Source organism: Molossus molossus, unplaced genomic scaffold (genome assembly GCF_014108415.1).
Source record: "Molossus molossus isolate mMolMol1 unplaced genomic scaffold, mMolMol1.p scaffold_m16_p_14, whole genome shotgun sequence".
NCBI classification, from domain to species: Eukaryota; Metazoa; Chordata; class Mammalia; order Chiroptera; family Molossidae; genus Molossus; species Molossus molossus.
Window position 1 is genome coordinate 46,224,029 of NW_023425349.1, and position 20,970 is coordinate 46,244,998.

Sequence of the window (20,970 nt, forward strand, 5' to 3'; positions counted from 1 at the left end):
TGCACCTGGAAACATTTAAAAGGTTGTGATTCAGTGATATTAATATCTTTAGAGCCAAGCTCAGTGCCCAGCTGCATGTTTATTGAATGACTATATGATATTCAACCACCAGACCTTGTGAACATGGCACTGGGGACACAAACAGCTAAAACTCAAGTTCTCTCCCCTCAGGAGCTTAGGATCTATTTGGGGAGACAGCTGTTAAATGCCAGCTGTGCTAAGTAGTAGGTGCTTTAAAACAGTGTTTCTCAAAATCCACGTACATAGGACTCACCTGGGAATCTTATTAAACTGCAGAATCTGACTCAGTAGATTTCAGATGGTGCCAGAGAATCTGCATTTCTAACAAGATTCTGATGCTGTGAGAACATGAACCTCGTTTGGGGAAACAGAGTGAAAGAGGACCAGGGAAAGAAAGGCTTCACAGAGAAAGGGGGGACTGATCTTAATCCTACAGAATCAGTAGAATACAGAGAAGCAGAAATGTAGAGGTGGCGGGGGAATGAAAGATGGTATGAGCAAGAGTTTGGAGGTTAAACTGTCTCCAGCGTGCCTAAGGGTTGGTGAACAGATTAAGGGAGAAGAGGGTTGGTGATAGAACCAGGAGAGAAAGTGGAACAGTAGGTGGAAACCATATTCTGAGTAACTCATGAATTGAGTGAATCTCACAAGCTGGCTCTGCCAGTACTGTCGTCACGTTGAAAGCCACCGTGCCCTAACAACATCTGGACAAAGGATGTACTGACCTGATATAGACAGAATCCACACCAGAAAACCCAGTGAGTCATCAACTTCCTCCCCAGCCAAACTCAGAGAGAGGGGCTCTAACAGTCACATAGAAAAGAAAATCAAAAAACAAAAAAAAAACTAAAGGCTTGCTGTGGTTCTTTAGCACTGACCAGCCTTTTCCACCCCTGTGTGACCACAGGGCAATAACATGCATAGTGACAGCCACCCCTGTAAGTCCATTTGCAGTACTTCTATATAGCTAGCCACTTGAAAAATGGGGAAGACAGACAGGAGGGAAGGAGAGAGCCTGGCATAGAGTGTGCCGTAAGGAAATACAATATTGAACTTGAAAATGTAAATTCAGGCCATTTTGATCAAAACACAGGAAGCTCTAGTCATTATTCCTACACAGTCTTTTTCAGTAATAGAAGGCAGGCAGCTGGCCAGGGGGCACTTAGAGGGAATCAGTTTTATTTTTAGCTCAGCACAGAAGGGGAAAAGATCCAACCTGTTTACACCAAGGAGACGGCTTGCAAAGCCCAGGGGACTGCTGCTAGAGTTGGTGGCATTTGCTACTTCCCACATGTGTAGGTAAGATGACAGAGGTCTTCACCTGCTCCCAGCTTTATCACTGATGAGGATACATTGTTTCTGTTTGGTACATCTGAAATTTAGCTACCAAGAGTTGATGTCCAAACAATGCTGGTTGCTCGTCTGTTGAAAAATCTGAATATCCAAGAGGCTGTCTCTTTTATTTTTATGCCCCTTTTCTATTTTTCCAAGAACCCTGCCCAGTCTTATTCTCTTTGAGTCTCATTTACTCCCTACCCCCTTTCCTTTGTTGTAGAGAATATAAATCAATGATATAGAAAACAAGATGTGCTGTTACTTTCAGATGGAAGATTATCAGATGAATTGATGATTTATTTGCAGTTCTTTTTGTTCCCAGATGTATTCAACTAGAACTGGTTTGGCTTGCAATCTACAGATTTAACTTTCAGTTCTGCCCTTACCAGCTGTTGGAAAGGTCATTGAAAGATTGTGATCGCCAGTTGACTCCCAAGTTGGACTCTAGCAACTGGAGGTTCCTCAATCCCTCCTGGTCCTTGAAATGTACCTTCTGCCCACATTTCCCACAGTGGGTGCCATTTTCATGGGGGCAGCCTGGAGAGGGTAGGGTGTTGTAGAGACCATCTGGACAGTATATGTGACTGAACCCTGCTAAGGTCTCTATATAATAAACTCTTAAGATTCTGGAGGGCAAGTGTGGAAATCTATTCATCCAGTAGCTGCCCAAGATAAGCATCCTATTTAAACACCCTTGCTTGGTTAAACCTACCCATCGGAGTGGTCTGCTTCTTCCTTGGATCTCTCCCTGCCCTCCCTGTACGGGGGCCAATTTCAGATCCCACCCGGGAAATTCCTGAGTTTGCAAACCAACACCAGCTCTGTGACTTTATAACTGCACTTTGCAGTACTTGGGACTCAAGTAGTTCATGGGTCACCGGTGCCACTGCACCTACTGTCAACCACTCAGAAGAAGGCATCCGTGGCAAGTCATATCTTCCCCCTCCCCCTTCCAGCTGCTGCATGGGGTAGTAGTCTTATTTCGGAGAGGACAAGAGAAGCAATGATGGGCAGAGGAGCTGTATACTCCTCACACTGGCACCTAAAAGTAAGCACGATGGGCAGCTGCCTTCCTGATGCAATCAGGGGTCACCAGAGGGCTTCCAAATGCCTCATCAATGGCCTGCCCTTCAGAGAGCACAGAGACTGGAATAAGACCCCTCCCTGTGAGGCCAACATGTTACCTGAGAAAGAAGAACACATTAACTATGCATACTCATTGCTAGCATACTCTGTCATGGAAGCTAACATCCGAGATAAGGCTTCTGAGAGAAGAGGACACAGGATACATAAGTTTTGTTGTGAATAAAGCTGGATGACCAGGAAGCAGCATGAGAGCTGCAAGATGAAAGGTTAGAGGATAACCTTGGAGAAGACGGCTCCTTCCATGCAAATCACTCCCATCTCACTAATGACTGATGTGTAGTTACAAGGCCCTGGTCCCACTTAGAGCTCTCTTCTGACACTTTCCCTCGCCCAATACTCTTTGAAGTTAAAACAAACCATTTTTATTTACTACTCACCTCCCATGTCCTGCTGCTCCTGCTAGACATTTCTGGACTTTTCTGTCCACCATGTGGCCAGAGCAGAAACACAAAAGCACTAGACACAGAGAGAGATGATCAAATGTCCCCAGGGACAAAAACAACCAGACAGGAAGAACAGAGGGGTTGGGGTAGAAGGCAATGGAGAAAGAAACATTCATAATATAATGGTGAAACCTTCATTTTGAAGTCAAACAAACTTGGAATTCACAGTGTTAGTTTTAGCAATTGAACAGGCCCCCAGAGCCACTGAGATCTACCACGTCTCAAACCTTTGGCGGCTGGTAAAGGGTAGCCAGGTCCAGGCATGGATGTCTCTCAGTATAAGGAAGTTCTTTTCATGCTTCCACTGAAAACCAGAACGTGATGCACACATTTTTAATTTGACAACTAATATAAAATTTAAAATGCAAAAACAAACTGCATTATATCAGAGGGTCACTTGCAGAGTGCTGTTCAAACCCAAACTATGGGACTTCAGTTACTAATAAAGATGCTCACTTTATCTTGTTGATGCTGATGTCCAGGAGTGTTAAGGTTTATATTTAGAACCTTTTAAATCCAGAATTTGAAGATAGGAAAGCTCTGCTTTCTCCAAACCACTTCATCAGCTCAAAATACTAGCTATTTATTTAACTCTTTTTCCCTCAAGTAAAGCTAACAATGTATATGTAGCAAAGAAGAAATACCTTTAGTCCCATTCTGCTCTAGGGGGTACTTCACAAAGCATTCACGCCTAATAAATATACTTTATAGATTATGGACAAATATCTCAAGTAAAATAGAATTAAACACATCTGGTTTAAAGGATCTTTCAAAAAGTATTAATAAATATTCTCTCTGGTTTCTAAGGCATTTTATTACGTTGCTTTCCACTTTTAGAAAATTTCAACATGTATTTTCCTGTTAAAATCAATAGTTGGTATATGATAAAGAAGAAAATCCTGCCGTTTGTGTCAATGTTGATGGACCTCGATGGCATTATTGGAATCATTTTTTAAGTTCCATTTTAATGTATTATTGGTGTGATCACTCTGCAATTTTTTGTGGTTGTTCCAGAGATAATAGTATATATCCTTAGCTTTTCACAGTCCATATAAAGTTAATATTGCACTACTTCACCCAAAACATAGAACCTTGAAATCATGTAGATTTCTTTAATTCTGGAAAACTTGATGCTACAGGTATATATACTATATTTAAATACATTTTAAAATCACAAGACAATGTTCTGATATTTTATTTTCAATCATCCTATTTATTTATTTATTTATTTATTTATTTTTTATCCTCACCCGAGGACATTTTTCTGTTTTTTGTTCAGGTAGAGTGGGAGGGAGAGAGAGGAACAGAGAGAGAGAGAGAAACATCGACGTGAAAGGGACACATCGAGTGGCTGCCACCCGCACAACCGACCAGGGCCGGGGACAAACTGCAACCGAGGTACGTGCCCTTAGCGGGAACCGAACCCGGGTCTCTCAGGACCGCAGGCCGACGCTCTAACCGCTGAACCAAACCGGCCAGGGCTCATCCTATTTATTTTTTAAAAATTAAATTAAAAAATAAATTTATACCTACCAAGATATTTACCATTTCTTATACTCTTTATTCCTTCTCAAAGAGCCCCATTTCTCTTATGTCATTTCCCTTCAGCTGACAGAAATTCTTCTAGTATTTCTTGTATTGAAAACAAATTTCTTTAGATTTCTTTAACCTGAAGGTGTTTTTGTTTTACCTTCTTTATTGAAAAAAAAAATCACTTTTTGTTGGATATTGAGTTTTTGATTGTCATGTTGGTTTTTTTTTTTTTTCTTTCAACACTTTAAAGATATCATTTCAGACTTCTGGTCTTTTTATTTTCTGATGAGAAATCTGAGTTTATGAGGACTGTGGTTCCTCTCTATATGTGTCATTTTTACTCTGGCTGTTTGGAGATTTTCTTTTTTTCTTTGTTTTTAAAATCTGGTTACTATGATATGACTAGGCATGGTTTTCTTTTTATGTAGGGGTTGTTAAACTGCCTCAATTTATAATTTTTTTGTCTTTCAAAAAATTTGGGTAAAAATGATTTTTTTTTTTTTTCCCTCAGCTATCTCCATTCTGCCTATTAAGTTCATCCTTTAAAAAAATCTCAGGTGCCTGGCCGGTGTGGCTCAGTAGCTGAGCATCGACCATGCACCAAGAGGTTGCCGGTTTGATTCCCGGTCAGAACACATACCCAGGTTGTGGGCCCAGTCCCCTGTGAGGGACATGGAGGAGGTAGCCAATCAATGTCCTCTCTCATCGATGTTTCTATCTCTCTCTCCAAAATCAATAAAGAAAAAATAAAAATAAAAAATCTTAGGGATTCTATTGTTTCAATTCTAGTATGCCCATTTAGTTCTTTTTGTATTTTTTATTTCTGTGCTGAGAATATTTATCTTTTCACTTGTTTTTATGAGAATATCTTCCTTTGCCTCATTGGACATAATTATAATAGCTGATTTAAAGTCTTTTCTGATAAATTCAACATCTGGGTAATTTTGCAGTTTGAATCTGTATATATTGAAACTTTTGTGGGTGACATTTCCTTGTTTTTGTTTGTTTTTATTGTTAAGTCATTTTTTAAATCGTATGCTGAATATTACAGATGTGATATTATTGAAACTCTAGATTTTGTAATATCTTTCTGAATAATGTTGATTATTGTATTTTAGTGGGCAGATGTGGTTATACTCCTATTAAAAACTGGTCTCACCTTAGTTGTCCTCTATCATGTTATAGCTTCAGCCTGTACATCGGCTAAGTCTGTAAAACCAGAAAGCTCACCCATGTCTTTTTCCAAGTTTTGACTCCTTTCCAAAATCTGCCTACTTTTGATCATTTCCCCGAGCTTCTGTGTAGGTCTTTCTTTTTGCCCAAGTCAATAAATGTTCACCTGTGGGGGTGCTGTAGGAGCTTCCATCATCACACTGGCGGCAGAACCCCTGGGAGGATGCTCCTAAAATCCCAAATAACCCCTAGAAATAGGGCGTAAATGTGTGTGGTAGGGAAGGGGTAAGAGGACTTATGTCACAATCATATCAATAATATGGGATTTCGAAGAAGGAGATAAGAAAAGACCAAGATCAAGGAGGAAGTAAGAATGCTTTATAAGGTTGTCCAATGCATATTAGCCCCACCGATCCATTCTGTTTTCATGCCCTTACCATCTGATTACTTCTAGAATAACGTGTTGTAGCAGATGTTGGTACCATGTCCAACTTCCAAAAGCCAACACCTGCATTTCTCTGCCTCCTCTGTCCACATGCTCAGCAGACTGGGGGAGAGAGTCACTAAAGCTTCCAGGAGCAGCTCTAAGGTACTGCTCCCCAGGTGTGCTAGCACCCCTGAGGCAAGCTACCTCTGAGATATCCACTCTCTACCTATGCCTCTCTACCCCTAAGTTGTGAGGTAACAGTTTTTTTGTTTGCTTCTGACCAACATTTTTGTAAAATACAATAAAAATCCATATGTATGTTATGACAACATCAACTTGCTATAAGTTTATAAACGTTTGATCTCAGCTACTGGACTTACGTCACATAACTGGTAACAGACAGTTGGTGAAGTAGCACCAGCGACAGCTCTCTCTGTAGTAACTGGCTTCATAAACACACCTCTTATTGGCCTTATTTCCTTCCCTGTCTCACTTCTCTACTTCCCTACTGATTTTCTGGGATCACCTCCCAGATAAATTACTTGTTCTCGAATGCATGCCTCCGGTCTGCCTCTGGAAGAATCCAGTCTAAGACATGAGAAGACCCAGCTAAAGTATCAACTATAACACTAATTGGAGTGGTTAGTACTGAGTCAATAAACAAAGGTAAATGTTCTCTTTTACTCAATGAAAAAGAAACTCATAAACTTTAGATGTTAAACTATTGCCTACAATTGCTGAAGTTGAAAGAAGAAACTAAAAACAAACGTGACTCAGACCCATAATTTCATTCCAAAGTGGGGAAAAATCTGATCTCAGAATTCTGATTATATGCTACTATCATCCATCTGGTGAAAGGTGCCATTTTCTTTGTGAATCATGTGATTTGATGATTCCTTTCATAATGTCACAGTAGGCCATCAAAACAATAACTACTTTTTTCCCCCTTTGGCTTAAATACTGGCTTATAATTGGAGATGAAATGTTTCCACATCAGTTAAAATAAGCACAGTCCCTTCCTTTTTGTCCTAAAATGACCTCCTTTAACCTGGTGCTTAAGTATAATTCTTCAGTTGGGTAAGATTGAGCTTAAGGACCAGAGTACAAAAAAACATAATTTAATGGGTGTTTGAGTTTTTAAAGAAAGAGTGCCCAGGGTGAGTTGTTGGCATGGGAAATATCTTCTTTTTTGTAACGATGTGTACTATATAGGAAGACTCAGCAAAATGTTAGCCTCATGTACTAGACAGTATATGGCTTTTGAGTTTTAATCCTAACTACTCTGGCTTGAATTCTGGTTTTTCCAGTTACTAAGTATGTGATGTGTAGATGTTTCTGTAATGGATTTAGTGATTATATCTATCTCTTAGGGATGTTGAAATTTAAATAATATGATTATGTATTTGAAAATATCTGGCTCAGTTAAACAGATAAAAAAATCAAAATTTATTTCAATGCATAATTATATTCAGAATCTTATAGTTGGGAAAAAAAACACATATAAGAAAAAAGTATCTTATGATCCTGGGGTTAAGGAGCAGTATTCCAGTAAAGGTGAGAACAGTCTAGTGTTGTTTGTAACTGTTCTACCAGATCAAACTCCCCAGGCCAAATTCCCCCTTCTCTGACAACAGGAAGGGACCCAGCTAAAAGGAGTACAGTGCATGGGACAGGAACCTCTCTGGCTTTCTTTGTGCTCTGTGGAATGAAATAAGGCTCAAGAAAAAGAAAATCAAAGTAGTGTCTGCAGCATATGAGGCCACAAGGACACTCAATATAACCATATCATAAATCATCAAAGAGAAATGCCAGGGAAAATCTATGCTTCTAGAACAGCTTGCCTCGTTTAATATATATAATGCAGCCATAATAGCCACTCTTTAGTTCCCTCTTTGCTTTGTTCAGTGGTAATTGTCCTTCTGCTGGATCATTCATCTCCCACAGAGTTGTCTCCTGACTAGATGTGCACAACTGGCCCTGAGTTATGGGTTCTCAGCCTGAAAAACCCTACACTCCAGTTCGGTAGTATTCACAGTTAATGCGAAGAACAACTGAAACAGAGAAGAAAAATAATGACCCTTAAAAAATTTGGTAGAGTAAAAGAATGAATGTTGATAATAGTACCTGCACTTCCTGCTGTGTTTCTTTAGTAGACAGTAAATAATTTAAAAACTAGTTTTGAAGGAAAATTAAAAGAAGATGAGAATAGTGATGTAAGAAGTCACGAGGGTGGCAACTGAAGAGCCCAAATACGATGTGTCAGCGCCCTTCCACGATCATCAATGCGTCGCAGTGAAATCTTCAATGCATAGTTTGAAGCCAGTGATTTAAAATAATCAAGTATGTTTTCACCTGAAATTTTTGTCCTAAAAACAATACACAACCTACAAAATTCCTTAGCATTTGACAAATCCACTAGGACTACTCACAGTCATGACGCTGTACTGAAACTTTAAAAACCACAGACCTTTGCAAGTTGATAGCTGACTCTCACGCTGGAGACCTATTAATACACAAAAGAGATTAATCAATTTAGCTGAGATTTTGAGAGAAGAACAATGAACGAAATGCAAAGGCTCAACCTAAAAGAAAATTATGAGAGGGTAAAAATAGAATAATAGAATACTAACTAGCATTAGTATTCTGATTTTCCCTCACACTACTTATGTATCTTTCAAAAATAAACACAGAAAGAAACATTTCAATAACATGAGGGGTGCAGTGTAAGCCTACGAGAGGGAAAAGTTAAAGCTGAGAACAGAAAGCATCACAAGAAGATTAGGTAAGCACCTGAGGGTAGCAGTTTAGAAGCAGCAGGTATGATAAATATCTTTCTTGATGAAATGTGCAGTCAAACCTTTTTCTTGATTTGTAGCTACAAAAGCAAGATGGATTTCTTATTTTCATTCACAGTATGTGACACAGAGATAAAACTCAGCTTCTCAGAGACTAGAACACAGGCAGTCTGACAGGGCATTCACTTTCTCTTCCAAAGGACCAAGGCAGCCACAGCAGAAGGCAAAGCAACACTCTGAGGGTCTGTAGCCAAGTTCTCTTTAGAATTCATACAGCAGCTCCCGAATTTCTGACTACTAAATGGTTCCATCCACTCTTTTACTGTCTGGTTGAGTCCATTTAAATTGATAGCCAGTGGGGTTCATTGTCACATGTCAGAATCTGCACTCTGAAAGAGACGCGACTTAACATGATCAAGTGTTTACACTTGGCCTCCTCACTTCTCCTTTTTAAGTATGTACTTGGCCTCGTAGTTGGAAAGCCAGTGTCACTGGATGCCTCTGGCCCTTGAGGATGGAAGCAGAGCACTGGGCCTTGTTACCAGCAGCTGCGGTAAGTCTCTTCCGGTCCGCTAGTGAATGTGGGGGGACCAAACTGAACAAACCCCAAACTGCAAAGCCCACTTGGGTGGCAGGTGTGGCCTTGAATACCACTAAAATCTCTTCAATACATTCAGTCGCACACATCACCTTCATCCCACAGGTGCTTTCTGGTGCTGACAACACAGCCATTTCCAGCTCTGTGCAGAATCACCTCTCTTACAGGCTATATTTTTATCCTAGATATGGTGCCATTTACCTAGAGATAAGACTTTAGAGAAGAGCAACTCATGCAGGTAGGGAACAAAGCCCATGCCTGAGTGGTGTGCCTTTTAGTTCACAGTCCACAGTTACTCTCGAAGTCTCGGTTCTATTCTGAACTGAGATCTGCAAAGTTGATGCTTCTGCACAGTGGACCCGTCCATTTCCCTCCCAACAGAAATCTCCTGCAACAGCCGTGGGAGCACAAAGCTAGCATCCCATAGACCTTTTCCCCAGCGTCTTTGGCCACGTGCTGCTCCCTAAGTCAGGAAGCCAGCCATGTGTAGCATATTCAGCCAGGACAGGTGACTCCTGTCAGAATGCCCAGGGATAAGGTCACAGAAGATTTGGTTCAGTGCTTTAGCATGTCTCTCCTCATATTTAGTCACTGAGTTTAGCAGAAACCTCCTTGCCAAGTTCTCAGGAAAAAAAAAAAAGGACAGCTGAAAGCCCAATGTTTCTGGTACTGATCGGTACTGATCATTTGTTCACATACTTTTTACAAACTTCTCCACCTGAAGGGCTAACCCAGACAACGATGACGATTAAAAGCAAGCTCCACCAGCCTCTGCTGTAGAGAAGGAACTCAATGATTGAGGTGGTGACAACAAACCAAACAAAAGTAACAAGAAAGCAAAACTGTGGCCTCAGACGGTTAACAGAGAGAAAGACTGCCATCTCTGTGACTAGTCATCAAAAGTTAGGGAGGTCCAAAGAGGGTGCAGGTTGGAGAGAAAGCCCTTCAGTTAGAGGTGTGAAAAGAAGAAGATGGAGTTCTGTGGACCCTCACGGGCTTTGAGGTTGCAGAGTCCAAATTCTGGCTAAGCCATGTCCTGGCTAGGTCACTTTAAAGAAATTGCTTAACCTTTCCAATTTTTTAATCTGTAAAACTGGGATGATAGTACTTACCGTAGGTGTGAGAAATAAAGAGGATGATGCATACATGTCAGCTAGGATTACAGAAATGTTACCCGAGCAGGGAAGATGGAGACCTACGCAGGAGCTGCATGCTGGCCGAATGAAGTCCGAGGCTGCACACTGAGTGCTGACCTTAAAAACTTATGGTGAGGCCAGCTAAGAGTGAGCCTCAGATATCCAGCCAAGGATTTGGGGTTTGGAGTAGGGACTCGCCAAGATTCACAATTATGTGGATAATATAATAAAAGAAATATTTTGAAGGGTTGGCTGGAGGAATAAATAATGGTATCCAACCTTTATGAGTGCTTGACGATGTACCAGGCACTGTTTTAAGTGATATAAGCATTATCTCACTTAACAACACTGCCGAGGAGAGCAGAGAACACTGCTGAGCGGGGACAGCTGAGAGGCAAAGGGAGGAATAGAGTGGGGAGGGAACTAGGAACTTGAGTATTATGGAAGCTATATATAGAGAGAGATGGAGAAATATGATAGACCCTCTGGGGACAAGAGAGAGGAAAGGGTCACATTAATTGATACCATAAGGCTAGAGAGCATGATTCCTCGATTAAAATAAAAAGTCATAAAAAGCAAGAGTTGTGCCGAAGAGAAATTCTCACTTGCAATTCCCTTTTCTTGTCAACCTTGAGTTACTTCTTCAGCTCCCTCCACTCGCTAGCTTTTCATCAATCTTTTTGTGAAGCTATTGGAAGGAATCCAGTTGAATCTCTTGCATTTTTTTGACTATGTACACATGCCTCAAGACCCTTTGCTTTTTTTTTTTTGGTTGTTGATTTCTTCCACTCACCCTAAAAGTTGATAGAGTTGCTTTTTTGATTTTTCAAAGCACTGATTCTACAAAGTTCATGTGAAAACTCCAAAGAGGCAAACATGCTACAGAATGCAAGTAAGACTTATTGGGAAAACAATTAAACTAAGATAATTCCCAATGTCACAGAATGAGAAACAATTAAAATTCAACACTATAGTTTAGAGAGAGAGTGTGGGAACATTTTTTTACTAAACAGATACATTCTGGGCTTCCTAAGCCACAGTAATTATTTTCTAGAAAAGTCATAAAGGGCTGAAAATAGAGGTTTGTTCCTGGATGTGTGACAGGGCCTTCCCAAATGGCAAGATGGGTCATAATTTTAATGAACATTGTGACACACCCACCAATTACCCCTGGATGTGAGTGTGGCATGTGAGTCTGCAAAAACTGCTCAGTGAGTCATTTCAGCCAGTGAGTTCCTACATATCTGTTAACAGTTGTCAAGAATCGAAGTCACCCAAACTAGATAAAATTAATTTTGTGTATGAAAAAAACTTCACTTGCATATTTAAAACACCTGTGCTTAGGGCCATATTGAGAACATTACAGAACAACCCACAGTAAAATATGATATAAAGTATAGAAATGAGAAAAATGGAGGTGAAGGGGAATGGGACACCTTGGAATTCAGACCCACAGAAGTTAAAACTATCAATGGAAGCCCATGTTGTCATGGAAACCTGATGCAATTGAGGGGCCAGGAAAGCCATTGCTTCACTATATGATCACACAGAAAGTTACAGACATTATTTAGAACAATTGGAATTGTCTGGGTAGATGACTGTAAGAAATCAATAACTGATTTAGTGATGAGTCTAAAAAATTACAAATAAAAGATCTGAATAATCAAAGGAGGGAAATGAGAATTCAGGAGGTCCTGGGTAGGAAAAAAAAGAAAATCCCTTACAGGCACATGTAGAGTTGAATGGGGGGGGGGGGGAGTCAAGAAAAGAATAATTAGGATCTGTTGGGTGTTCTTATAAAATTAAGGGTGACATTTAAGTAACATAGAAAAAAGAAGAAAACTGTAAAACAAGTAAAAAACATGCTTTTTGGAAGCAAGTTAAGTGTCCATCAGTAGATGAATGAAAAAAGTGGTGCACCCTGGTGGGCGTGGCTCAGGTGGTTGGAGCATCATCTGTACACTGAAAGGTGGTAGGTTTGATTCCTGTCAGGGCACATCGCTAGGTTTCAGGTTAGATGGCCAGTCGGGGCACGTACCGATCGATGTTTCTCTCTCACATCACTTTTTTCTCTCTCTTTCTGGATCCATGAAAAACATATCCTCAGTTAAAGATTAAAAAAAAAAAAGGAAGAAGAGGTGGTGCATATGTACCATGGAATATGACTCAGCCATAAAAAAGAATGAAATCTCATTGTCTGCAACAACATGAATGGGCCTAGAATGCACTGTACTGAGTGAAATAAGTCAGACAGAGAAAGACAAATGCCAGGTGATTTTATTTACACATGGAATCTAAAAAAAATGAAAAAAAATGAAAAATTAAATAAATGAACAAGCATAACAAAAACAGACTCGTAGATACAGAGAATATTTTGATGATTGCCGAAGGGGAGCAGTGTTGGGAGGATGGGTACAAAAGGTGCAGGGATTAAGAAGTACAAATTGGTAGTTACGGAATAGTCACAGGGATGTAAAGTATAGCAGAGGGAATATAATCAGTAATACTGTAAAAAGTATGTGTGGTGTCTATGGGTACCAGATTTATCAGGGTGATCACTTCATAAGGTGTATAATATCTAATCACGGGTTGTACTCCTGAAACTAATATAGCATTGTATGTCAACTGTAATTTAAAAATAAAAATATCTTAAAAGATAACAAAACATTTTTTTAAGAATATGCTTTCACTATAGCATTAATCACACTATATTATACTAATGCTATTATAGTGATCGCCCTATAGACTATGAGCTCTGTAGAGAGAGCCTGGTGTGTTCATCATCACCATCTCCTCAGTCTCTCACACCCACCTCCAGCTCCCAGTTGGCCCAGCACAGGGTAGGCCAGGCACTCAACTAATGTTTGGTGGATGGTTAAAATTGCTAGAATTTACTAAAAAGTGAACTGTAGTATAGTTACTCTAGCAATTTATATTAGATGGCTAGGGCTGCCATAACAAACCAGGGCAGGCTGGGTGGTGTAAATAACAGTTCTGGAGGCTGGAAGTCCAAGATCAAGGTGGTAGTGGGTTTGGTTTCTCCTGAGACCTCTCTCCTGGGCTTGCAGGTGGCTACCCTCTCACTGTGTCCTCACGTGGCCTTTCTCTGTAAGAACATCTTCAGTTCCTTTTCCTCTCTTACGAGGACATCAGTCATATTAGATTAAGGCCCCAACCTAAGGTCCTCATTTTAACTTAATCACACCTTTAAAGATCTTATCTGCAAACATGATTACACTCTGAAGTTCTGTGGGTTGAGACGTCAGTGTACAAGTTTTAAGGGGACACAGTTTAGTCCATAACACAAGCAGTATTTCAAGCTTATTTCATTCAACTGTCATCACAATGTTAGTGTCACTATTTTTCTGGAGAGGCAAATTGGATCTCAGAAAAGCCAAGCAACTTGACAGTGGTCACACAGCTAGGAAGGGTCCAAATAGGATTTAAACCTACATTTACTAACCTCACAGCCCATGTTTTTTGCAATGTGTTCCAACAAATGAATGAAATGGAAGTGAATTAAAGGCAAACTGGGAAAGTTAAGCTAATAGGTACACTTCTGGCATCATCATTACCCTTAGACTGTAAAGGCAACCTAAAGAGTCTGTGGGACCTTTCATTGCATAGATGAGGTGATGGAGGTTCCGAGATGGAAGGCAGTTTGGTCCCTAAGGGCTCATTTTGTGACTTGAGCTCCAGTTACACTTCCTAAGAATTGCTCCCTCAGTCAGCATCAGGTAAATTCTTTCAGTCTCTAGTAGGTGAAAGGGCAGAAACCAAGGGCTTCTGAGAAGAGAAACAAGAACACCCTGAAGCCAGCCTCATGCAGTACAAAATATGACATGGAAATCTGTATTAAGACTAGACTTTCACCTCTAGGAACCGCTGTGGTGGTGATAAAAACATGATTTGTTGTTGGTTTTGCTTGCTTCAATATAAACCTAAGCAGATATTATTCTATTATAGTTTGATTTCTTCCTGTTCATTTACAAAGAATTTTCTAGGATTAAGTGGCAAAATTGCAGCATGTTCTCATGAATAAAAAAAAGGAATATGACTTTAAAAATTCCAATGCAGCCCTGGCTGGTTTGGTTCAGTGGTTAGAGCAACAGCCCATGGACCAAAGAGTTGAGGATTCAACTGCAGTCAAGGGCACAAACCTCAGTTACAGTTTGATCCCCGGCCCTGGTTGGGTCATGTGGGAAGCAACTGATCGATGTGTCTCTCTCACACTGATGTTTCTCTCTCTCTCTCTCTCTTTCCCCCTCCCTCCATTCCTCCCACTCTATTTGAAAAATCAATGGAAAACATCTTCAACTGAGGATTAAAAGAAAAAAAATCCAATGCAGTCCACTTGATTCTCTTACTAAGGAAATAGTGGTGTATTTTTCCAATACTAGAGGGTTAGGTGCCCCCAGAAAATCAGGCACTCTCCAGCCCTCTCCATTTTGATGGAGACTCATGAGGGCCCATTGAAAACGAATACAGAGAGTCAAGGTGGATCCGAGGATCCTGCCTCAGCCTCTGGTCATCTCTTGCTCGCCACTACCTTTTGCGTATTTCTCAACTAGAACAAACCCATTTGTGGCATCCTCTTCGTGTGGAACAAAAAGTCTTTAAGAAGACAGTTTCTCCTGGGAACTAGCTAATGGATTGATTGGGGGTCCATACTCTTGGGCTATATGGAACCAACCCCACAGCCTCTGCAATGCTCTTGGCTGAACCTGTCAATTGTCAGGGCATGTTCCTGGGGTTTATGTGCTGATTGTTGGGGCTCTTTACTTTCTATAGCTTCCCTCTTTCTCCCCTCCCCTTCCATTAGACTCTCCCATGAGCTCTACAGTAAGTTCCTAGAACTGGGAAGAACCCAGAAATTTTCTTCAAATTAATGGCACTGTTGCCAGAGAAATAAGTGGATCACATCTCTCCATCTCTAGTGAGATATCTTGAGAACATGAATTTTCTAAGACTCACAGGGGAGAAGGAGTGATTTTTATTGGTGTGAAGTTATATCCCTCGGTTTCCAAAGTCCTATTTCCCATAGTCCAGTCCTGGAAGAAAGGTAGCTGGGAACTCAGCAGAGCTAGAGGCAGGGCCAGTGTCCAGAGTTTCTGTTTCATGGTGGAGCTGGGTCCAATGTAGCATCAGGCTAGTCACAGTCCATTAGTCCATTGTGTGGAGTCCACATGGCTGTAGGCCCTGGTGGGGGGGGGGGATGCAGGGGAGCATTCCTACAACAAGAGAGCCAGGAGCCGAGAACCAAGAAAAAAAATTTTTTGTTTAAGAGGTTATATGTATCTCAGATTTCATGCCTTTTCAGTGGCCATGCCTACTCTGGCCAATGCCCTGTTCCCAGGTAGGAAAGACAGGTAAACATCTTCCCATGTTGCCCAGACTTTACTGGGCATGTGTCTAAACTACCTTTCCATCCAGTCTCTTCCCCCTCTGATCTGTGGGGAATAGACCTGGAGAGTGTTAACTGTAGCTTCCTGGCAAAGCTGTACAAATTGCATGCCTGTATAATGTAGTCTCCCTTTTTGCCCCTTTCCTGTTAAATAATAACCAGATTATTATAACTGTATCAGCACTACAGCTAAATGGAACTAATCTAACAGAGCTCTTTGGGGGTGGATGAGCTCTCTTTTCAAGTGAGACAGTTTGAAAAAATTGGCAAATCCCAGTCATTTTTAAAACATGATCTTGACACCTTGCAATTCATGGCACACAGCACTTATAGAAATGCAGTGAGCACCCATCATGCAACCTTTTGCTGTGGAGAGGTTGTGTCACAGACAAGGCCACACAAGGCAGTACTTAAAGCTCATTGTAGAATAGTGATTTGGGCTAAATGGGAGCAAAAGGGGAGGTGCCCAAGGGAAACAGGAAAGTTCTCGGGGCAGTTCTGTGCTCCAGGCCATATGCCACACTCTGGGCTCGGTGCAAACACAGAGGTGCTGAGGGCTGAAATGAAGCTTTTTTTTTTTTTTTAAATTTCAGATGAAATTTTGATCATGAATATAGTGGCATGTATAATAAACTCAGAATATCTATTACAAATCTTTTGTATAGCAAGTGCAATCATGAGACTCTGCTTTTCTCCCTATTTATAACTCCTCCTGATAGTTCTTCAAACAGCCTGACCAGTGTGGCTCAGTGGTTGAGCGTTGACCCATGCACCAAGAGGTTGCCAGTTTGATTCCCGGTCAGGGCACATGCCCAGGTTGTGGGCCCAATCCTCAGTGTGGGGCATGCAGGAGGCGGCCAATCGATGTTCTCTCTCATCGATGTCTCTATCTCTCTCTCTGCTTCCCTTCCTCTCTCTTTAAAAATCAATAAAGAAAGAAAACATTTATAGTTCTTCAAATGATATTCATCACCTTAGATGTTTAAAAAGGAATTTTTGAAGTCCCAACAAATGCTTTCATTCTTAATTTATGAGTTACATGAGATATGTATGTGTGTGTGTGTGTTTCTATACATTGCATAGACACCAAATTTAAGATTAGAGAACAATTTTAAAGACTTCAGTTCAGATCTTATGGTTAAAGAATACCAGGTAGAAATGGGGCCATTTTTTGATCTCCCATTCTGTAAGAGAAAGGGGGAATTCTGCACCCCCAGGAGGGAGGCTGTTTAGCGCAAACAGCCTCTTTGTGTTCTGCCTGCAGGTTCAGCTTTGGCTTCAATAGAGCCCCAACCCTGCAAATGACAACTAGAATTCAAGCAATTAACTAGAGTGTCGGTAAGCTCTACAGAGAAAGGGTGAAATGCTAGGCATCAACAGAGGCCAAAGCAGAATAGAAATGGCTTTCACTGAAATTACAAGGTTCCTCCTGTTTCTTGTCATCGTATCTCAGCCAAGAGAAGAGACTCACAGAAAAAGCCAAGTGAAGAGTGCTCGTGGCTCTGCCTGGACAGAGCATCTTAACAACAAACAAAAGAGCCACTTTGCGGAGAAATTGAAGCTTCTCCTTACAGACTCTGAAGAGGAGCTATTAGTGTTGTTCTCTTTCTGACACATTTGTTCTCATCTCAAGAGTTCATTTCAATCCATACTGCTACCCTCATTATTTCTGTTCTTTGCCAAGAAAGCTGGGTGGTCTGAAAGTTATTTGGGACTGAAGTGAAAGATTTGTTTTACCCAAGGTTTTTCCTCATCTGTCTCATGTTGTATTTTCTCTGTAGGAAGGTGTAAGTGATGAACATAATAAGAAAATGAATTCGAATTATTACACTTATGCTTTTAATTTTAAATGAGTATCAACTTTAAAAGCCTAGAGTGGCATTTCTCAAGTGTAGAAATTGGACTGCTGGCATTGGAGTTAAGTGGGGATTATTATATTGTATAACAGCTTTACTAAGAGACCATTTACATACCATACCTGTTTAAAGTGCACGATTCAGTGGCTCTTGCCATATTCACAGAGTTATACAGCCATCCACGCAATCACTTTCAGAACGTTTTCATCATTTCCCTAAGAAACTTCCCCATCAGGAGTCACTCCCTACTTCTCTCCAACCTTCTCAGCTCAGACAACAACTAATCTACCTTCTGTCTCTATGGACCTGCTTATTTGGGACATTTTCTGTAAGCGAAATCTTACAATAGGTGATTTTTTATGCCTGAGTTCTTTTGCTTAACATAATGTTTTCAATGTTTATCTATGTTACAGCATATATTGGCATTGCATTTTTATGACCCAGTAATATTCCATTGTATAGATGTACCATGTATTATTTTTATCCATTCATCAATTAACAGACATTTGTGTGGTTTTCACTTGGGGGATATTATAAATAATGCTGCCATGAATATTTGTGTATAAGATTTCTTTAAATTCTCTTGGGTAGATATCTAGAAATGGAATTGCTGGCTCATCTAGTAACTCCACATTTAGACCTTCAAGGAACTTCCAGACTGTTTCCAATGTGGCTACACCATCTGCATTTCCACCAGCAGCTTGTGAGGGTTCTAGTTCCTTCAAGTCCTTGTCAACAGTTGTTATTTATTTATTTATTTATTTATTTATTTATTTATTTATTGATGTAGCTAGCCTCATAGGTGTGAAGTGGTAGCTCACTGTGGTTTTGATTTTCATGTCCCTAATGATTGGGATTACTGTTAAAATGCATATACCTGGGCTAAAACCTGACCCTGAATTAGAATCTATGAGTCTGCATTTTATCGAGACGCATATCAGTTATTTGTTCATGCATAACAGACATTTATTATCTCTCACAGTTCCTATGGATGAGATATTAGGGAGAGGGTGTGTTGAGTATTTCTGGTTTGGTATGTCATACAGTATAGTTAGATATCAGTCAGCACTGCAGAAATTTGAAGACTTGACTGGGATCAGAAGATCCATTTCCAGAGTCTGCTTCATGGGCAAGCAATTAGGGCTGTCATACGGGGTGCCACACTCAGAAGTGTTTCACACCCTTGGTTTAATGCCCTCCTGTTGCCATCTCAAAATTCTTAATAACTTATCTTGGAGCATGTGTGAGCAGAGGAGATGTGCACAGTACTTGTGTCTCTTGGGGCTCCACTTCCTAGGATGATTATAATACTCATGAGCACAGAATTCTGATGAGTCCACAATGTGTAGGAGTTCGGAGAGACTCAGAGCAAGTACAAGGTAAACATGTTGTGTTTATGACCAAGTAGATAGGGGTGCTGACAGTCCAGAGAAATCACACTTTCTGTTAGAACCAGATTTGCTATGGACACAGTAAAGACTATGTTTGACCTTGGAGGTGAAGGAGGGGAAGAAAGGCATGAGATGAGCAGAGGCATGTAGTACACAATGGGCCCTCTCCCTGTTCCCCTTAAAATCTCTAGGAAAGCTACCAAACCTGCCAGATGTTTTGTAGGAAGAAGCCTTTGTGTGAAAACAGTGAAAGAGTTCAGTGTGGAGTATGGGTGGATAAGGGGGAAAAGAGGGGCAATGCAAGGGGATGCAGGTGTAAGGGACAGAGGGGACCATGATGAACATCATGGGGAAAGATGCTGGACTATCACCGACCATAGACTAGGAAGATTTGAGTTTGACTCAACTGGGAGATCTTCGAGGGTCATGTACATTTAGGTTTTATTTATAAATTCTGCAAGCTGGGTGTAAAGTGCAGTTTCTTGGTTCCAAATGAGCAATGCTTACTTATCATTTATCTCCTATATTTAGACATCTTTGTGATGACAATATTGTGAGACATAGATCCCCGCATCTTTCTGAGGCGTGTGGACATGATGCTCATTTGCTAGATAGGAAGAATTAGAATACCCCACATTCTGATTTAAGTGTGTCACATTTCTTGAGTGTCCACAACATCTCCAGTTTCGGCTGCTGTTCAGGACAGATCTGGGCCAGGGGTTGCAATGCTGAGCCTAACCAGAAGCCATTGATCTCCCAACGTCAGTGTTAGTTAAATCCAAGGGACAGAGAGAAGCAGGAAGGCCTCACTGCGGCTGTGGGGGAGTGGACGGGAACTAGCATCAACATGAAACATTGGCAATGGAGGAATATGAGGCAAAGGGGATGAGGGAATGGAATGTTCCGGTCTCTAGGAGCAATTGCTGCTGAGTCTTGGCATGGCTTGCCCTGCAGCCCACCATCATTCACTAATTGGCAGAATTTCGTCGTTGTTATGCTGGCTGCATTGAAAACCCACTGCAGTAGTAAACCTGCTTGTCAAAGCACTGGCTTCCACCACACAGTGGCTCTTCAAACTCCACGGCCTCTCTGCTGGACAGCAGGACACGGCGTCCCGCCAGGCTAGCAAGCACAGGGTTCAGTGATGCAAACAATCCTACCTCTGTTCAGTGGAGCCTATTTTGAGAAGCCCCAGCTTTGCTGCTTCAAATGGCCAGCAGAAAGAACACCACACCATAGCTCTGAACCAGCAGTTTTTCATCTTGTACACAAATTAAAAGAATAAATTGCTTAAAAAGAAAACTGTTCTTGCAATTTATTTGCTATTTCAAAGTCAGTGGATTGTTAGGGAGGAATATTTATTACTTGAACCTGTGTTAAGTTAAGGTTATATGTGGGGTTTCATGAAAATTTTTAATTTAATTATGCATGTGCTTTGACCTGTAGTCTCATATAACTCAACATGCACTTTGGCTTCCAAAGTTATCTACCTCATTGTTTACCCAACCCTTCAGTTTGGATGCCTAAAAGGTGTCTCAAACTAAACACATCTAAAACCAAACTCTTAATTACCCATACATTGCTGTATGTACACTCCTGTCCCACCCATCTGGCTAAACCTGTCTTCATCTCATTAAATAGTACCTCCATTCATTCTGTCACTCAGGTCAACACCTGTGATAAACCCTTGTCATCTTCACTTAACCAACCTT